Raw genomic sequence first — 17,898 nt, forward strand, 5'->3', positions numbered from 1 at the left:
CTGACAGTGACCTTGAAGTAATTGAAGCTCTACTTGCAAGGAAATATTCAAGAGGAAGAGGTAAATACAAAGGTAAAGTACCCCTAATCTGCTTTTCATGTGAAGAAGTCGGTCATATTGCTGCAAGGTGTCCAAACAAGAAAGATAAAGATGAAAAGAAAGATAATAAATGGAACAGTAAGAAAGATCTCAAATCATTTAAGGATAAAAGTAAGAAATCATGTTTTATGGCTAAAGATTCTAATGATTCTAATGATGAAGAAGAGGATGAGATTGTTTACATTGCTGTAAAAGATGAATCTGACAATGAAGAAATGGTACTCATCTCTCACATAAGTAATAATGATACATGGATCATTGATAGTGGCTGCTCACATCATATGACTGGAGATAAAACAAAGTTTGATCAATTTGAAGAGTATGATGGTGGCAGTGTAAGATTTGGAAATAATGAACCTTGTTGCATCAAAGGAAAAGGAAGAATCACTCTAACCCAGGAACTTGTATGTGATAATGCTTATTGGGTAGAAGGCCTAAAGAACAATTTGTTGAGTGTGGTACAGTTACTCAACAATGGACTCAAAGTAGAATTCATCCAAGGAAAAGCAAGACTGCTGAACGGTAAAGGAAAGCTGATTGGATCTGGTACTCAAACTAAAGGTAACTTGTTCTATCTTGAACTTGGTGAACATTCATGTTTTATTGCTCAAGTAGAAGAGAGTTGGTTATGGCATAAAAGGTTATGTCATGTGAATTTTGACAATTTGGTAAAGATAAGCAAATTCAAGAAAGTGAGAGGCATTCCTGATTTAAAGAAATCAGAGGTTGATTTATGCAAGAATTGTCAAATTGGAAAGATGGGTAAGTCTAGTTTCAAAAGAAAAAATTATCAGTCTGAAGATTTATTAGAAATTGTGCATACTGACTTATGTGGACCTATTGGAACTAAAAGCTATACTGGTGAAAAATATTTTATTCTTTTTGTTGATGATTATTCAAGAATGATGACCGTCATGTACCTAAGGAACAAATCAGAAGCATTTGAAAAGTTCAAATGGTATTTGGTAAGAGTAGAAAAAGAAACAGGGAAAAGATTGAAATGCCTAAGGTCAGACAGAGGTGGTGAATTTATTTCACATGAATTCAATAACTTTTGTATTGAAAGAGGAATCAAAAGACAGGTTTCAGCACCAGGTACTCCTAAACAAAATGGCATAGCTGAAAGAAGGAACAGATCCATCATGGATTGTGCAAGAAACTTGATGATAGAAAAGAATGTTGCTATCAAATACTGGAAGGAGGCTATCAGTACAGAAATTCATACCTTAAACCGAGTACAGTTGAAAAAAGACTCATTCAAAACTCCCTATGAATTATGGTATGGCTATAAACCCAATGTAAGTTATCTGAAAGTATTTGGAAGCAAATGTTATATCTTGAAAGAATCTAGAAAAGGTAAATTTGATGTAGAAGGTGATGAAGGTATATTTCTTGGATACTCATGCAAGAGTAAAGCATATAGATGCTTGAACTTATCTACTCACAAAGTCATAGAAAGTATACATGTGAAAGTTGATGAGTTTGCAGAAAAGACTGAAGAAGAAAGCAGAAGAGAACCAGAAGATTACAAAAGATTCATCTTCAGTGAACCGGATATAATATCAACTGCATCTGAGAATCAGAAACTTTCTTCTACTGAGTCATCACTAACCGAGTTGTAGGAAACATCTACCGAGCCAACATCTACCAAGTCAGAGAATACCGAGTTAGAGATTACCGAGCCAGAGGTAACCGAGCATGTGCATACTGAGCCAGTTGATACTGAGCTAGACCAAACCGAGCATGAAGGTGAAATGCAAGAAGATAACGACAAGATTCATCCAAAAGGAAAAGAACCTGTTCTAGCCAAGTATGTTAGGAGACATCATTCAGCAGATCAGATCATTGGAAATAAATATGAAGGAACCATCACAAGAAGTAAGTTGAAAGGTACTTTTTTACTTGCTGATTTTGAACCTAGAACTGTCAAAGATGCATTAGAAAATGATAATTGGATTGAAGCAATGAATGAAGAAATAGAGCAGATAGAGAAAAACAAGACATGGACTCTTGTACCCAGGCCTAAAGACAAAAATGTAATCGGTACAAAGTGGGTTTTCAGAAATAAGTTGGATGAAAATGGTAAAGTATCAAGAAACAAAGCTAGATTAGTGTGCAAAGGATATTCTCAAGAGGAAGGCATAGATTATGGAGAAACTTTTGCTCCCATTGCTAGATTGGAAGGTGTTAGAACCTTATTAGCATATGCTACTTACAAAGGATTTAAAGTTTATCAGATGGATGTCAAGTCAGTATTTCTAAATGGTATACTGGATGAAGAGGTCTACATTGAAAAACCTGAAGGTTTTATAGATCCAGATAAAAAGAACATGGTTTGCAAATTGCACAAGGCACTGTATGGTCTGAAACAAGCCCCTAGAGCATGGTATGAAAGATTGCATAGGTATCTTATTCAAATTGGATTTCAAAGAAATAATGATAACAGTAGTTTGTATATCAAGGAAGGACCAGAAAATAAGATTGTCCTGGCAGAAATATTTGTAGATGATACTATTTTCACAGGGAATGATGATCTTTGCAAAGAATTTTGAGAACAAATGAGCAAGGAATTTGAAATGTCAATGTTCAGTGAAATCAAATTCTTTGTTGGACTTCAAATTCAGCAGAACAAGAATGGCATCTAAATCACTCAAGCAAAATACATCAAAGAGATATTGAAAAAGTTTGGTATGGAAGACTGTAAACCAGTTGGAACTCCCATGTGTATTGGACTAAAACTTACCAAAGAAGATGATTCAAAGGAAATAGATCAGACATTGTACAGATCTATGATTGGAAAGTTGCAATATGTAGTTCATACTAGGCCAAATATTGCTCTTGCAGTTGGAATTATGGCAAGATTTTCAGCCAAACCAAGAGAAAATCACATGATGGCAATCAAGAGGATAATGAGATATCTGAAAGGAACTGAAGATTATGGATTATGGTATAAATTTGGAGGAAACCTAGACTTAAAAGTGTTTACTGATGGTGATTGGGCAGGAAACCTTGACGACAGAAAAAGCACAAGTGGAGGTGCATTCTTTCTTGGAAAGAGGTTGGTTTCTTGGACAAGAAAAAAGTAAAATTGTACATCTCAATCAACAACAGAGGCAGAGTATGTTGCTGCAGCAGTAAACTGTTCTAATATTGTTTGGTTCAAGCAATTGCTACAAGGCATGAAGATGGAAATCAAGGAACCAGTTGTCATGTTTTGTGATAATACAAGTGCAATCAACATATCTAAGAATCCAGTAATGCATTCTAAGACTAAGCACATTGCAATCAAGTATCACTTTGTCAGAGAATTGGTGCAGGACAAGGAAATCAGATTGGAATATGTCCATACAAAGGAACAAATTGCTGACATATTCACAAAGCCTTTACCTAAGGATGCATTTTTGTATCTTAGAGGTAAGTTAGGGGTCATTCCCCTATCTGAAGTTCACTAAAAATAAGTTTTAGTGATGCATCAGCTCTTACAAAATTGAACAATCATCAGTTGATGCAGCAAATCAAGGAAATATTGCATATGAATTAGTACTAAAGGTACAATGAAATTCATTGAAATTGGATTGTCTTTGGCATGTGTTGTCAAAGAGGGAGAGTTTTACTATCATATCTTTCCAAAATTTGATTATGTAATTCCTTCACAGAGGGAGATTACTGTAAGAGGGAGAGTTCTCTATCTTAGAGGGAGAATTTTTAATTATGTTATGTTGCTTTAGACTTGCTTTCAAATTTCATTTCTGCTATGACATGTTGTGTTGCTATCAATGCCAAAGAGGGAGATCATTGGATACAATTAAGTAATTGTGTATTGTCTTTGATGTTACACAAATGTCATATCAGTTATCAGATAGAGTCTGCCGAGTTTTGTCGATCAAGAAAACAGTTTACAGAGTCTACCGAGCTCAGTCAGTCAGTAAAGCCTTTTGCAGTGTATACCGAGCATTCCTGTATGTCACACGGTGAGTTATTGTTAACCAAGTTCACACGGTAAGCTAAGGAAAGTTTAGTTCTTACCGAGATCACTCGGGTATCAAACAATTTTGTAGCGGATGGTTAGTGTTAACCGAGTTCGCACGGTAAGCTAAGGAAAGCTTAGTTTTCATCGAGCTCACTCGGTAGTCGAAGACAGCTTTTACCGAGTCTAGTCAGTTTCCAAAGGAAGTGGCAGGTTTACCGAATTCCTCGGTAATTGTAGTTTTTACCGAGTTCTGCCGGTTAACACAGGAAGCAATTTTTTTTTGTTCTGTATTGACCGAGCAGCATTGGCCAGTGAAGAATTTTGTTTTGATTGTTAGTTCAAGCCGACTTTGGAATATGTTTTATCAAATTGGTTGGGCCGACCTGGTATTATGTATAGTATATAAAGAGGTGCTCAAGATGCGGAAAAGTGTGGAATAGAGAGTGTATACGGATAGTGCAAGGAAGAGACTTGTGTGTGCCTAAGCAGAGTTGAGCAGAGGGAAAATTTGGAGCTGCAAAGATATATTTAATCAGTAAGGATCTTGTGGAGCTAAACTGAGATCTGTATTCAGCAAGATAAGTTGCATGTATTTTCAGATCATTCATTGTTGCTTTCTAACCATTGTAACAGTGATTCCAAAATCTCCTAACAGAGTTGGTTTAACAGCCATTCCATAAATCCTTTAACAGGGTGGCAATTCAGTTGAATTGTTCTAAAGACCTCTTACAAGGCCACTCCTAACAGGGTGATTAAATCCTCTAATAGGGTCACACCTAACAGTGTGTTTTGTAACCTTTAACAGGGTTGGCTCCTAACAGGGCTCACTTCAGAAGAGTGAAAATTGGTGACTAGTTGCTGGTGGTTTTTCCCATATTGGGTTTCCACGTAAATTTAGTGTCTACTGTGTTCATGATTACTTTCTTTTGCATGGTCGCTTATTTCAGTAAATGCTTAATAAATTAACTAAACATCTATCAAGTTTTAAGCAGTAATTTATGTGTTTATCGAGTAGCACCAGCAACTAAGTTTAAGGCATCTTTGGAACTGTTGAATTTGTTTTTGTGGTAACTGATTCACCCCTCCCCTCTTAGTTACCCCATCTTCATTTTCCAACAACAACCTTGTCCCCCTTCATATGTGAACCAAGGTGTCTCACACATGTGTGAGAAACCTTCAGCCTCCAACCCTCTTACACATGTCATTGACCCATCACTTTCAAAGGTGTCTCACACATGTGTGAGGAAATATGATCTTACACACCTCTTACACTTGTCATTGAAAAGTCACATCAAAGGTTTCTCACACATGTGTGAGCATCTTTCCCCCTTTGAATGGTCAAAACCCTAATCCACATGGAGTCTACTTGGCCTACACCTCATGGACACCTCATTGATCCTGAGAGATCCTAGCCATCCATCTTGCATTCAATCTTAGTCGTCCATTGCATCCATTTTCCTATAAAAGGAGAGCCCTCTACTTATTTTCACAAGAACCTTCTACCTCATTGTTATGCTACTAGATTTGTGAGCAACCACATCCCATGAGCAATGAAATCATCTACACTTGATGGTTTCATGAGGTTTGCATAGTGCTATTTTTTTGTTCATTTACATGTCTTCTTTCATATTTTGAGGTTTTGCATGATAATGTAGGAATGTGCATTAGTTTCTTAGTGTTATTTCCTTAGTTACATTTTTTATGCAACACAGTGTGTTTCATGATAGATAGTGATAAAGTATACATTCAGGCAGTTAGGCCTAGAATAGCATGCATGAAACCTCTTCGATATGAGGTTAATATTTATGAAACTAAGGACATCATTGAGGCACTTCTTAATGAACCAGTTGATCCTAAGGATACATATTTTGACACTCATGATGAAGCTAAAGCCAGGATAGAACTATAGATCAAGCTCCCTCAAGTAGTTAACAAAGGAAAGAAAAGAATTGCCAAACTGAAAATAAGTTCTACTCTCTTGTTGACCAAGGGAAAAGATGAGGATGAAGAGGTAGAGGATGAAGAAGAATCAAAGGAAGAGGAACCACTAAAGAAAAAGGGCAAGATAATTACTACCAAGCCAACCAAGCTATCCACTACTATGTTTTCCAAGAGATCAAGGAAGAAAGTTGACAACGAAGGAGGAGACATTATATTTAGCAGACCTCCACCCACCTTCCAAGATAGGTTGAAAGAATTAGAAGCAGAAGTACGTATAAAAAATCTAATGCATTAAAATATGATATTAGGACTAATGTAGAACATAATAAAATAGAAGATCTGGTCATGGATAAAATGGGTAAGTGGAAGTACTCACTTGACTAGCTTACATCTCAGATTCCTAATGTTTTAATGGAGAAGATCAAGACAAGATGGGAATTTTCCATGCAAACTATGAAAGACATCTATGGGAAAACCTTGAGGTGGCTTTTAGCAAGATTAAAAAACAAAGAGGTTGTGGAATCTCTAAAGAAAAATAATGAAAAATTAACTCTCAAATTCAACACTTATCTAGTTCTCATAAAAGACATTGAACATATTGTAAGTAATGTAACAAACACATGGAAAAATGTCTATCTTTTACATAAACTGATTGATTTTCCTATTGGTATAAAAGATGAAGATGATGATGTGTTGGAATTCACAAGTGGGAAGATTTACTTCTAAGGGGGGGGTGGAAGTGAATCGGAAGTAATAAACTTTAACCTCTAAAACCTTTTAACTAAAATCAATCACATGCATGTAACACATCTAATTTACATGAAAGTAAAGACATGCAATAAAATAGATAACACAAGATTTGATCACCTAGAAACCCTCAAATATGAGAAGGTAAAACCGGGGTGGGGATGACACCCACAACTTATCACTGCAACAATATGTAACTTGTCAAGGTTACAAAGTTTGACCATCATCAATGGTCTGCCCTGTGAAAGGTCTGCCCTATTAAAGGCTCTAACACCCTATTAAAAGTGACATGTCTAAAGGATTTACAAACATTCACTTGGAATGTCACCCTGTTAAAGGATTTACAATATGGCTATTAAACCAACCTATCTTCATAAGATTTTCATTCTCCTAATACAATGGCTAGAAAGTATAGCAGAATGTTTTGATTTGATAACTTACAATCCTCAATTGTTGATTTCAAATCCTTGTTCTATCTAATCTAATCTGATCCTTCTTGATTTGATATAACTCTATTCATAGTGCTAATACTTTGTTCTGATAATTGATTCTACAATGCTTTTCTTCCTCTAAGTCTTTTCACCCTTTTCACTTCCCTTCTAACTTCACTAGCATTCTCTAATGCATACCATACACATACTACTCTCTCCTTCATTACTGAATTATGGGTTTTGACCTCCTTAAAAAGGTTTCAAGACTTATGGTTAGGTATGTGTCTACGATTGAGATTCATCCATCTTTCCCACTCAATTTCCATTTTTCTAATTGGTTACATTTTGTTTCCATTTTTATGAGATCTTATCTTTTAATCCTTTGAGATTCATCATATATCAGCTCAAAAATGGTTTACATCTGAGTTTGTGAGGGCACAAACTATTATGTTGATTCTGTGTTGCTCAACACTTACTAATTATTGATGCTTGGTGCATATAGGAATTTTCTCTTGCTTGGCTCCTATACTTTACTCGGCACATATACTAGCTCAGCATCAATTTTCACTTAGCACTTGAAACTTTCTCAACACTATCTATCTACTTGGAATCTGAGTAACTCGACACCTATTAAATTTCTAGCTTGGCACATACTGTAGCTCGACATCTATATTATACTTGGTATCAACTTAGAAATTTCTTAAGTGTGTTGACACTAAATTGTCAAAACTAATTTAAGACCAAAAATCTCCCCCTTTGACATGAGTGTCAAAAAAACTTAACTAAACATTATAAATCTAATCTCTATGAGTATAATATACATCTTGTTTGGCATATGTAAAAAACTTCAAAAATGTTCAAAATTTTGTGAAGATACCTCAAAACTTGTATCTCCCCCTGAGCTGATGTGCCTTTGTTGTATCCACAACTTCTCATGCTAGATTTGTCTCATGCTGATTATGCTCTACCTTATCTATCCTATTCTATCTACTCTATTTTTTCTTCCCCTTTCACACATCTTTCCTTGTAGTTATTATATCCTTTTGGCTTTATTACTTCTCAAAATTTATCTCCCCCAAAATGTTATCTCCCCCTTTTTTGATACTTATGTCAAAGGGTGCTAAACATTAACTAAATACTTTTCCAAAAAGGATTTATTTAATTCTATAACAATCTTTAGAGTAGCATCCCAATTGTCTAGTGAAATTTCTAGTGATTTAAGCTAGATGGTTGTCTCATCTACAAGGTGAGCTAGGCCTTCTAATGTGAAAAAATTGGGTTCTTTTTTTAAAACATTCTCAGCATAGGCTAGTTCCTTCTACAAAACTTCCATGTAAGGGGTGATAGCAGATTGTATTTGCATCAATTTAGCCTTTATGTTTGCCTCATCTTCTCTTAACATAGCTAATTCCTTCTTTTTGTGAAGCGTAGTAGCAAAATGCTTTTCACTCTGAGCTAGATCCTTGGGTAGCTACATTCTTGATATTTTTAAGTTCCTCTCCAAGCTCATTATCTTTTGGTTGGTCTCTTGTGTGAAAATTGATGGATCACATAGCTTTGAGTATAATGAGAATATGTTCTCAAGTACTACTTTTACCTTTTCTACCTTCTTTTCCAACTCCACCTGAGATAGTTCTATCTCACTTGATATTCATTCATTTATTTTCATTTAGAGCTTCTTTTCAGACCATTCTAATAGTTTGGATTAGTATCAAGGTCTTCATTTTGTAACTAGTCCACTATACTGGATAACTATTCCATAATTGGCTTAGTTTCATCATGTACTTGAAAGTAGAATGCATCTAAAAGATGTATTTTATATTTATCAATTATTTTCTCTATTTGTACTCATTTATGAGTATCTCTTGTTTCTTCTTCTTCTCTAGTGCCTCTTGCACTTCATATATCTAATCTATATTCACGATTTTATAGTCATACCTAGGAATGAATATCTCTTCATAAAGAGTAGGGTCTCCATAGTGAAGTACCCTTGTGACCCTTGTAGAGCTTGAGCTTGGTGCTGAAATTTGAAGTGGTACTACTTTAGTGCTCAGCTATTGTCTTATTCTTATAGGGGTCCATATTGTAGGAAAGTTTATCAGTGTTTGTATTGCCTCTTTTTCTTTCTCCTTAATGGTCTTCTCCTTTCTTGTTCCACCTTGATAAATTATTATGATCTGAGGTGGTGCAACTTGTCCTTGTGTAGTAAGAAAAGAGGTATCCTTCTATCCTGTTTGATCTTTTACTTCCTCCTCGATAGTTGTTGTGACTATATCTATGGATTCAACCCTAGCTGGTGTGTCTTGAGCAACTTTCTCTTGGGGTTGTCCAATTATAGCTATTTGAATATGTGAAGGTGGTTCTTTTGGATTCACCTTCACCTTTGTGATATCAGCCACCACTTTATGTAGTTCTTCCATACTCACCAAGACTGGGTTAGTACATAACTGTGATTGTAGAGTAGTCTATTGAAGGATTCGTTTAAGGTACCTTACAGTTAGTGGATTTATGTTCTGAATAGAATTTTTAGGAACATCTTATACAATTATTGTATTTGCAGGTATGGGAGTTATATGTGGAGGACTTGGTGGTGGAAATTGTGTGTCTTGCACACTCTATTTTTGTTGCTGCTCCTCAACGGTTACCATATCAACCTTTTGTGTTTCTTTCTCCACTGTAACATTTTCCTTTTCTTTTTCTCCTTCTTCTTCCTTATCATTTTTCTCTTCTTCTTCATAATTGTTTCTTCCCTCAAAGGGGTCTACTTCTCCTTCTTTCACTGTTGTCAACCCATAAATCAATCTCCACATTTATGTGGACTTTTTCACAACATCTTCAATTTTATTTTGAAATATACTAAAGGCTTTATACTTGGGTGCAAATGCTTTCCCATGCTTCTTATTTTCTTTTCTTATTTTCCCTTTAGTAAGTTTAGGCATGACTCGAGCCAATGTTGACTCTCTTATTTATTTTTCCATATTGAGGCAATAATACCACTTATTTTCTATAATAGAATATAACTCCTTAGGCATTGTATTGCCAAGTTCAAGTGGAGTGTTCTTGAACTTGGCCATCATAGTGTAAATTGATTCTTCCACTATGTTTCCTTCTTCTCTATTTAACTTATTAAAGTCAATGCCTTTTAAGCCTGATAAATATGAATTATCTCTAATATTATCACAAATATTTTCTTAATCAGATTTAGTGGTGTGACTAACCACTCTGAATTATCCATTGTCATTAAACTCTGTTCTTTCTTCGTCTGATTTGGGAGATGCCACATATTTTCTTCTCTTCTTCTTCTACGCTGGTTCTTCTTGTTTAGTGGCCTTCTTCTTTTTTTTCTCCTTGGCCTCCTTTGTTTTGGCTCTTGTATTTTCCTTTATAGTAGGTTTAGTTGGGCTAGGCTTTTCTATGTTTCTTGGGCTTGGCAACTAGTTTGGTGGTGGCTTTCCTCTTCTTTGGCTCAGGCTTGGGTGCTTCCTTGGTTTCCTCTTCTACATCTTCTCCCATGCCTTGGGTCAATGAAAGTGGGCCTTGATCCCACTCTTCTTCATCTTCACCTTCCTCTTCATCATCCTCCTCACCTTCTACAGTGCCTTCACCCAATCTTGCCTTAAGTTTCTTTACCAAGCTTTCCCTTTTCTTCAAGGTTGAAGTAGTTTTTAGTTCCATGTCCACTTTGGATCTAACAACATCATAAGTTCCAAAGGGTTGGGCACTATTATCTACTTCCTCTGCAAGCAAAGTAGTGATTACTATAGATGCCTCATCAATGTTGATTTCATATTCAAGTGGCCTCAACCATCTTACCCTAGGTACTGCTACTTGGATGTATGTGAAATCAATATCCACTAGCAAACATATGTCATTAATGTTCTACTCAACTAATGAAATATGTATCCTAAGTCTCTATTTCATAAACTTCTTGAAGTCTTCAAAGTAGCTGGTCATCATGGTCTCAAAATTTTCCCCCATCTATTCTATGTATTCATTGACCTGTACTACTATTGACCTATTTGTCTTCCAACTTACCTTTGTAAAAGAGGGAAATTCATTTTGAACATCGAAAAATAAACATATCGAAATTGCTCCAAATTTGCATTGGGCTCCCTTTGTTCTTCTTATAGGTCCCAAATTTTCCACAATCTATTGTAGTTGTAGTTTAGCTAGATCATAAGTATGATCCTTTTTTACAAGTTTGTAACCAAAATCCACCATAATATAGGGAACACTATTGAGTCAATTTGATTGGTAAAATTTGTGGGATATGACTCTAACTACAAATTCAACAAGAGGGTCTTTGATTGTGTCTATTGTCATCCATCTCTTGTTCCATTTTTCCCCAATGTTCTTCTCTATGGCTTCTTTAGAATCACTCCTTAGGGTTTTTTTCCATTCTAGGGTTGGATACCCAATCAACCTATGTATAATTCTCTTGGCTATTTTATCAGGTTCATCCTCCAAGCAAAGGCTTCCATCATGAATTTGACTAAACAAAATTCTAATCCATTCTAGTTTGAATACTGTAGGGAAATCTAGGGCATAGGTTAAGCCCTTCCTCTCAACAATTTTAAATTCTTCCTTTAAAACTCCATTCTCACACATTTTTTCATATGCCTCCCTAATTTCCATATCACCTATTACACCAATCTTGCAATTGTAACATCTTCGCACATCTTGCACCATCACCACTTTAGGTGGAATCATGGACAAAGCTTTGGCAGGGTCATTTTTGTATGTAACCTTAGGGATTGGTCTAAATTTTGGTTTTTTAACTTCATTACTCACTAACCAAACCTCAAACAACTCTTTTTCTTGAAGTTTCCTAGAGCTAGAGGCCATTTTTGCAATCTAGGGTTTCAAAACTTAGAAATAGTGAAACTGCATAGCTCGGCACAAGTGTAAATACCTTAAAATTGATGAAATGGCATTGAATCTATGTTGGAATCTTCTCAAATGCTTGAATCTCTACTTGGAAAACCTTTCTACTCTCTTCTTGATTTTTCTTTGTGATTGTGATAATGAAAAATAATAAAAAAACTCAACCATATACCCTTCATTTTATAGCATTTAATGCTTAGTGGTTGTACAAATGTCCACTTAGCTCCTTAAGAAATTATGCTTTACTCAACTTCCATTGATTTCCAATTACTTGGCATTTACTAGAGTTTCACTTACTTGGCTTCAATACAAATTTTCCTTCACTTGGCATCTACTACTAACTCGGCTCCCACTAACTTTGACATACAACTTGGCATGTACTAGGTCTTTACTCAGCATCTGAGGACAACTTTTCTTACTTGGCAACAATATGAAAATTTTGAAGTTTAACTTTGCATCTTTATTGATGCTGATTTATCCTTTTTAGTACTGAATTAGTCTTGGAACTAATGTATGATAAAGAATTTAAATATCAGTTCCACATACCTTCTTTTGCTTAGTTTGATGAAGTGTGACCACTTGACCTTTTAGGTGAAGTTATCCCTCCATTGGATGTGTAGCATCCATCTTTTCTTTTCCATGTGTCCTATTCATTTCTCCTTTGATGTGTTCAACAACAACTTTTCCTTTTCCTTTGTTGAACTCTGAGTTAGGTGCCCTTGACCTTGTAGGGAAATACTGGCTGATGTGTCTATTCTTTAAACAACTAAAGCATGCAGTTTGGCTCGACCATCTACTATAGCTTCCACTAAAATATGTTCTTATGCAATTTTCAGGGATGTATCCATACTCTTGAAAGAAGTGACAACTCTTCCTAGTGTTGTAGTCCCAATTGTAGTGATGTCCATGACTTTTAGTCTTTTCTAGTTGGTTAGGTGTCCTCATAGGCTTTGATCTGCACTCAAAAGCTCTATGTCCATACTTCTTGCAATAGTAGTAGTGACCTTCAAATCTTGGTGTTCTGATGGTTCTAGTCCTATAGTCATATGCCTGATGACCTTGCTTATTGCACTTGTGACAATGACCCATATTTTTAGGTTTTTCATGCTGATTAGCATTCTTGCTCCCACAAGCATTAGAGGTATGTCCTTTTTTACCACACAAATGAAAAGTGGGTTTAATATTCTTACCTTTGTCACTTCTTTCTTCTATAGTCTTGGATGACTCTCCTTTTTTAGTGCTAGTGTATCCTAATCCTAAAGTGTCATTACTAGATCTTGGTGGTTTCAAAAGCTTTTCAAAGTACTTGATAGCTTCATTAGGTTTATTGAAGCTTTCTACAATTTCCTTCTCTCTTCTCAAGTCATTTTGCAGTTGTTCATTTTGCATCTTTAGTGTTGAGATCTCAATGTCCTTAACATTCAGCTCATGATGTGCATTCATTATCTGGCTTAGGGTGTCTATCTCTATGTTGAAAATTCTTACAATCTCAATTGACTTTTCCTCCAATCTATTGGTAAGGTTTCTCTTGCCATCTTCTATCATATCCTTATCTTCAATGGCTCTTTTCTTCTATTCAATTACTTCACAAAGCATCATGGCTTGATATTCTTGTTCAATCTTGAGAGTTCTAATCTTTTCTACTTGAGTTTTATTTTTCTCCATTATATTTTCTATTTCTACATTTAACTCCTTGGAATCTCCATTGGCAAACACTTTTGAGGTGTCAATCTCCTTGTATTGTGTATCATTCTCAGCTATGGGAATTTCTCTTCTTCTCTTTAGGGATTTCCTCAATTCTTCCCTAGCTTCTTACAGAGAAAGTAGAATGAGATTTATCTGAATCTCCTAGTTCTCTATAATCTTCCCAAGCTTATAGACCTCCATTGTTGGATCTTTTCTTCAAGTTGTAAGGCTTCTCCTTGTAAGAACTTAGCTCTGATACCAATTGTTGGAATTCACAAGTGGGATGATTTACTTCTGAGGGGGGGGGGGGGTGAATCAGAAGTAATAAACTTTAACCTCTAAATTTTTTTAACTAAAATCAATCACATGCATATAACACATCTAATTTACATGAAAGTAAAGACATGCATGAAAATAGATAATACAAGACTTGATCGCCTAGAAAACCTCCAGAATGAGAAGGTAAAACTAAGGTGGGGATGACACCCACAAGTTATCACTATAACAATATGTAACTTGTCAAGGTTACACAGTTTGACCATCATCAATGGTCAGCTCTATTAAAGGCTCTAACACACTGTTAAATGTGACCTATCTAAAGGATTTACAAACATTCATTTGGAATGTCACCCTGTTAAAGGATTTACAATATGGCTATTAAGCCAATCTATCTTCATAGGATTTTCATTCTCCTAATACAATGGCTAGAAAGTATAGTAGAATGTTTTGTCCTAATAACTTACAATCCTCAATTTTTGATTTTAGATCCTTGTTCTATCCAATCTAATATGATCCTTATTCATCTAATATAACTCTATTTGTAGTGTTGATACTCTATTATGATAACTAATTCTACAATGTTGTTCTTCCTCTAAGTATTTTTAGCCCTTTTCACTTCCCTTCAAACTTCACTAGCATTCTCTTATGCATACCATACACATACTACTCTCTCCTTGATTACTAAATTATGGGATTTTAACCTCCTTAAAAAGGTTTTGAGACTTAGTTTTAGATATGAATCTATGATTGAGATTCGTCCATCTTTCTTGCTCAAATCTTTCCATTTTTCTAATTGGCTGCATGTTCTTTCCATTTTTTTGAATGGTTGCATGTTGATTGCATAGGGAATGTAATAAATTTGATTTGATCTTTTAATCCTTTGAGATTCATCATATGTCGTCTCAAAAATAGTTTACATACGAGCTTGTGAGGGCACAAACTCTTATGTTGATTCTTTGTTTCTCGACACTTACTGATTACTAATGCTCAACACATATAGGAATTCTATCTTGCTCCGCTCATATACTTTAATTGCCACATATACTAGCCTGGCATCAATTGTCACTTGACACTTGAAACTTTCTCAACACTGTCTATCTACTCAGCATTTGAGGAACTTGGCACTTGTTGAATTTCTAGCTTAGCACTTATTGTAGCTCGACATCTATATTATACTTGGTATGAACTTAGAAATTTCTTACATTTTTTGACACTCAATTGTCAAAACCAATCTGAGACCAACATGATGATGACATAGATAAGGATGAAGAATGGGGTGGTGAAGAGTCAACACATTTTGTTATTGTTGATTATGAAGAGTATAAAGAGTAAGAGGCTATTGAGGACACAACACAAGAAGATGAGGAAACTAATCTAGCCAAGATAGTAGCAATAGTTATTGCCTCATTTCTTCACTCGCTAAGCAAGCTATTGACAACACCAAGTGTAGAGACAACCTTAGCAAGATTTATAATGACTACCAGTGTGAATAAAAATGTCCAATCACTCCTTGCTCCAATTTAGATTAGCACATCATTGACTGAAGTGAACTCCACTTCATCTACTGAGCTACAAACTCTTCCCTCTTCTACCAAGTTGGCTACATCAATTTTGAATACATCAATTTTGAGCACAATAGTTTTGGACACATATATGATTGACATATCAATTTTGAATTCTTTAGGTATTTCTATTAATATTCCTTTAATAAGTGTAATATCAATTTTTATAGGTAGTCCTAGTATGTCTACAATTATTTCTATTTTGGGTACAAAAGCAATAAGTGCAATGATAGTTGAGACCAAGCCTCAACTGAGCACAAAATTTTTGAGCAAAGGAAAAGAGATGGAGGAAGAAATAGACCTGGATGAGGAAATTGTAATCCCTTATTGGGATATCTCTAAGCTTATTCCAAACCAAATGTAGACATTTGGTGAACTCCTCTAGAAGAAAGACAAACAATAGAGATTAAGAGAGGAAAGGGATAAAGAATTTAAAATTATTGAGCATGCAAAGAATATTTTGGTAGATGCTATAGGTGTAGACATTGATCATTCATAGCCAATTTTGTATCAATTAGAAAAGTCAGTTCTAAAATTTAATAAAGATACTGATGGGAAAGATAAGTTATTATAGAAGGAAGAGAAGAAATTTAAAAATAAAGTGTTGGAGCACATTACTCAACAAATAGCCATCTATCAAGTAGAACTTTCTACAATTTTGGGCTCTCTGGAAACATATTGTAGAAATGTATCATCACTTTTTGGTAAGCTATGTGATGGTTCTAATTTTACCAAGGAAACAAAGGAAAAATTGTCCAAGATATATAAAGACCTTAAGGCAAGCACTCAACAGTGGTAGCTTGATCCTAGTTCAAGTTTTGCACACTTTAAGAAGATAAGATTTTTCACAGATATGCAAGCTAAACTACTCAGAGAAGAAGCAAGGATTAGATCTACATTAGTAGATATAAAAAATATGATTCTTTCCAACATGGATCCATCATAGAAACACATTGCACATTCTAAAACTCACATCCATGACAACAACTTCTCCATAGCAGACCATATGATAGAGTTGTTTGTAGAAGTACAAATTGCAATACACAAAAGTAAGGTCTTGCAAGAGGACTAGGACAAGACCTTGGCAATCCTACTCAAGGTACATTTAGAAATTTTATCTCATTTTGGTCTTAACATGTAAATTAATAGAATAAATCTTTGGAATTAATGTCAAAAATGGATAAAAAGATATATGTATAGGGGAGTATATAGTGTGAATAAGAAGATATAAGAAAGATGTATAGTAGGAGATAGACGGACAAAGATGTAAAGAGTTATGAGGGAGAAAATGTAATAAGTTGTAAAAACAATGGGGGAGAAAGATATGTACAACAAGTAGATATTGTATATAGCAAGAAGATGTATAGTATACTATATGAAAGAACCTTACCATGTATAGATATATATCTTACAAAGTCATTTTGAAAAATCTCAAAAATAGTATACTCTATCGAGCTAGTATCGCAAGGTGATGGATTAAAGGTATTCAAGAAACTTTTTGAATTCAATTTTGGATGATATCATATTTGTCACTAATGCCAAAGGGAGAGATTGTTGACATATTAGTCAAGTTTTTTATTAGTGACATACACTTATTTAGATTGTAAATAGCTACTAAGCTTATTGTATAGATAACAATTTTTTCCAAGTATATTAGTTGTTGCTAAGTTCTATAGTTGCTATCAAGTCCTTTGGACAAATTATAGTTTTTATCATGCAATTAGAGCTACTGTGAAGATCAACAGTGTAAACTATGCATCTCAATATATGTTGAGTTTACTAGTGCAAACCAAGCTATTCAGTGTTTATTGAGTTTTCAGTTTATGTGATGCGAGTCCAATGTTAACTGAGCTACTCTATGCTAACCAAGTGACTTAGTTTATATTGAGCTTGAGGTGATATTGTTTACAAAAATATGCAGTGGTAAACAAGTGATTCAGTTTATATGACAAGTTTTTCAGTATTCATTGAGTCACTAGTGTAGACCAAGTTCAAGACTACTTAGAAGTGATTAGTATGGACCAAAATTCTACATCTACCAATGCATGATGATGTCGAGCATTGATAGTGAATGTCGAGTATCAGAACCTCAGTGAGTTAGTCTTATGAACCTGAGTATTTTCATTTTGGCTGACTTTGGAATATCTATGTAAGCTTGTATTATAGCAAACTTTGTAATTTTTATAATTGGATTAGTATATATAGTGTACTATATCAAATTGAATAAGTGAAGTAATGATGCATATGTAATCTTAGGAGAAGAAAATGTGAATTACAAAGGCTACAATAGTATAAGGAT

Source organism: Cupressus sempervirens, chromosome 1 (genome assembly GCF_028749045.1).
Source record: "Cupressus sempervirens isolate cs-2001-9-10 chromosome 1, ASM2874904v1, whole genome shotgun sequence".
NCBI lineage: Eukaryota > Viridiplantae > Streptophyta > Pinopsida > Cupressales > Cupressaceae > Cupressus > Cupressus sempervirens.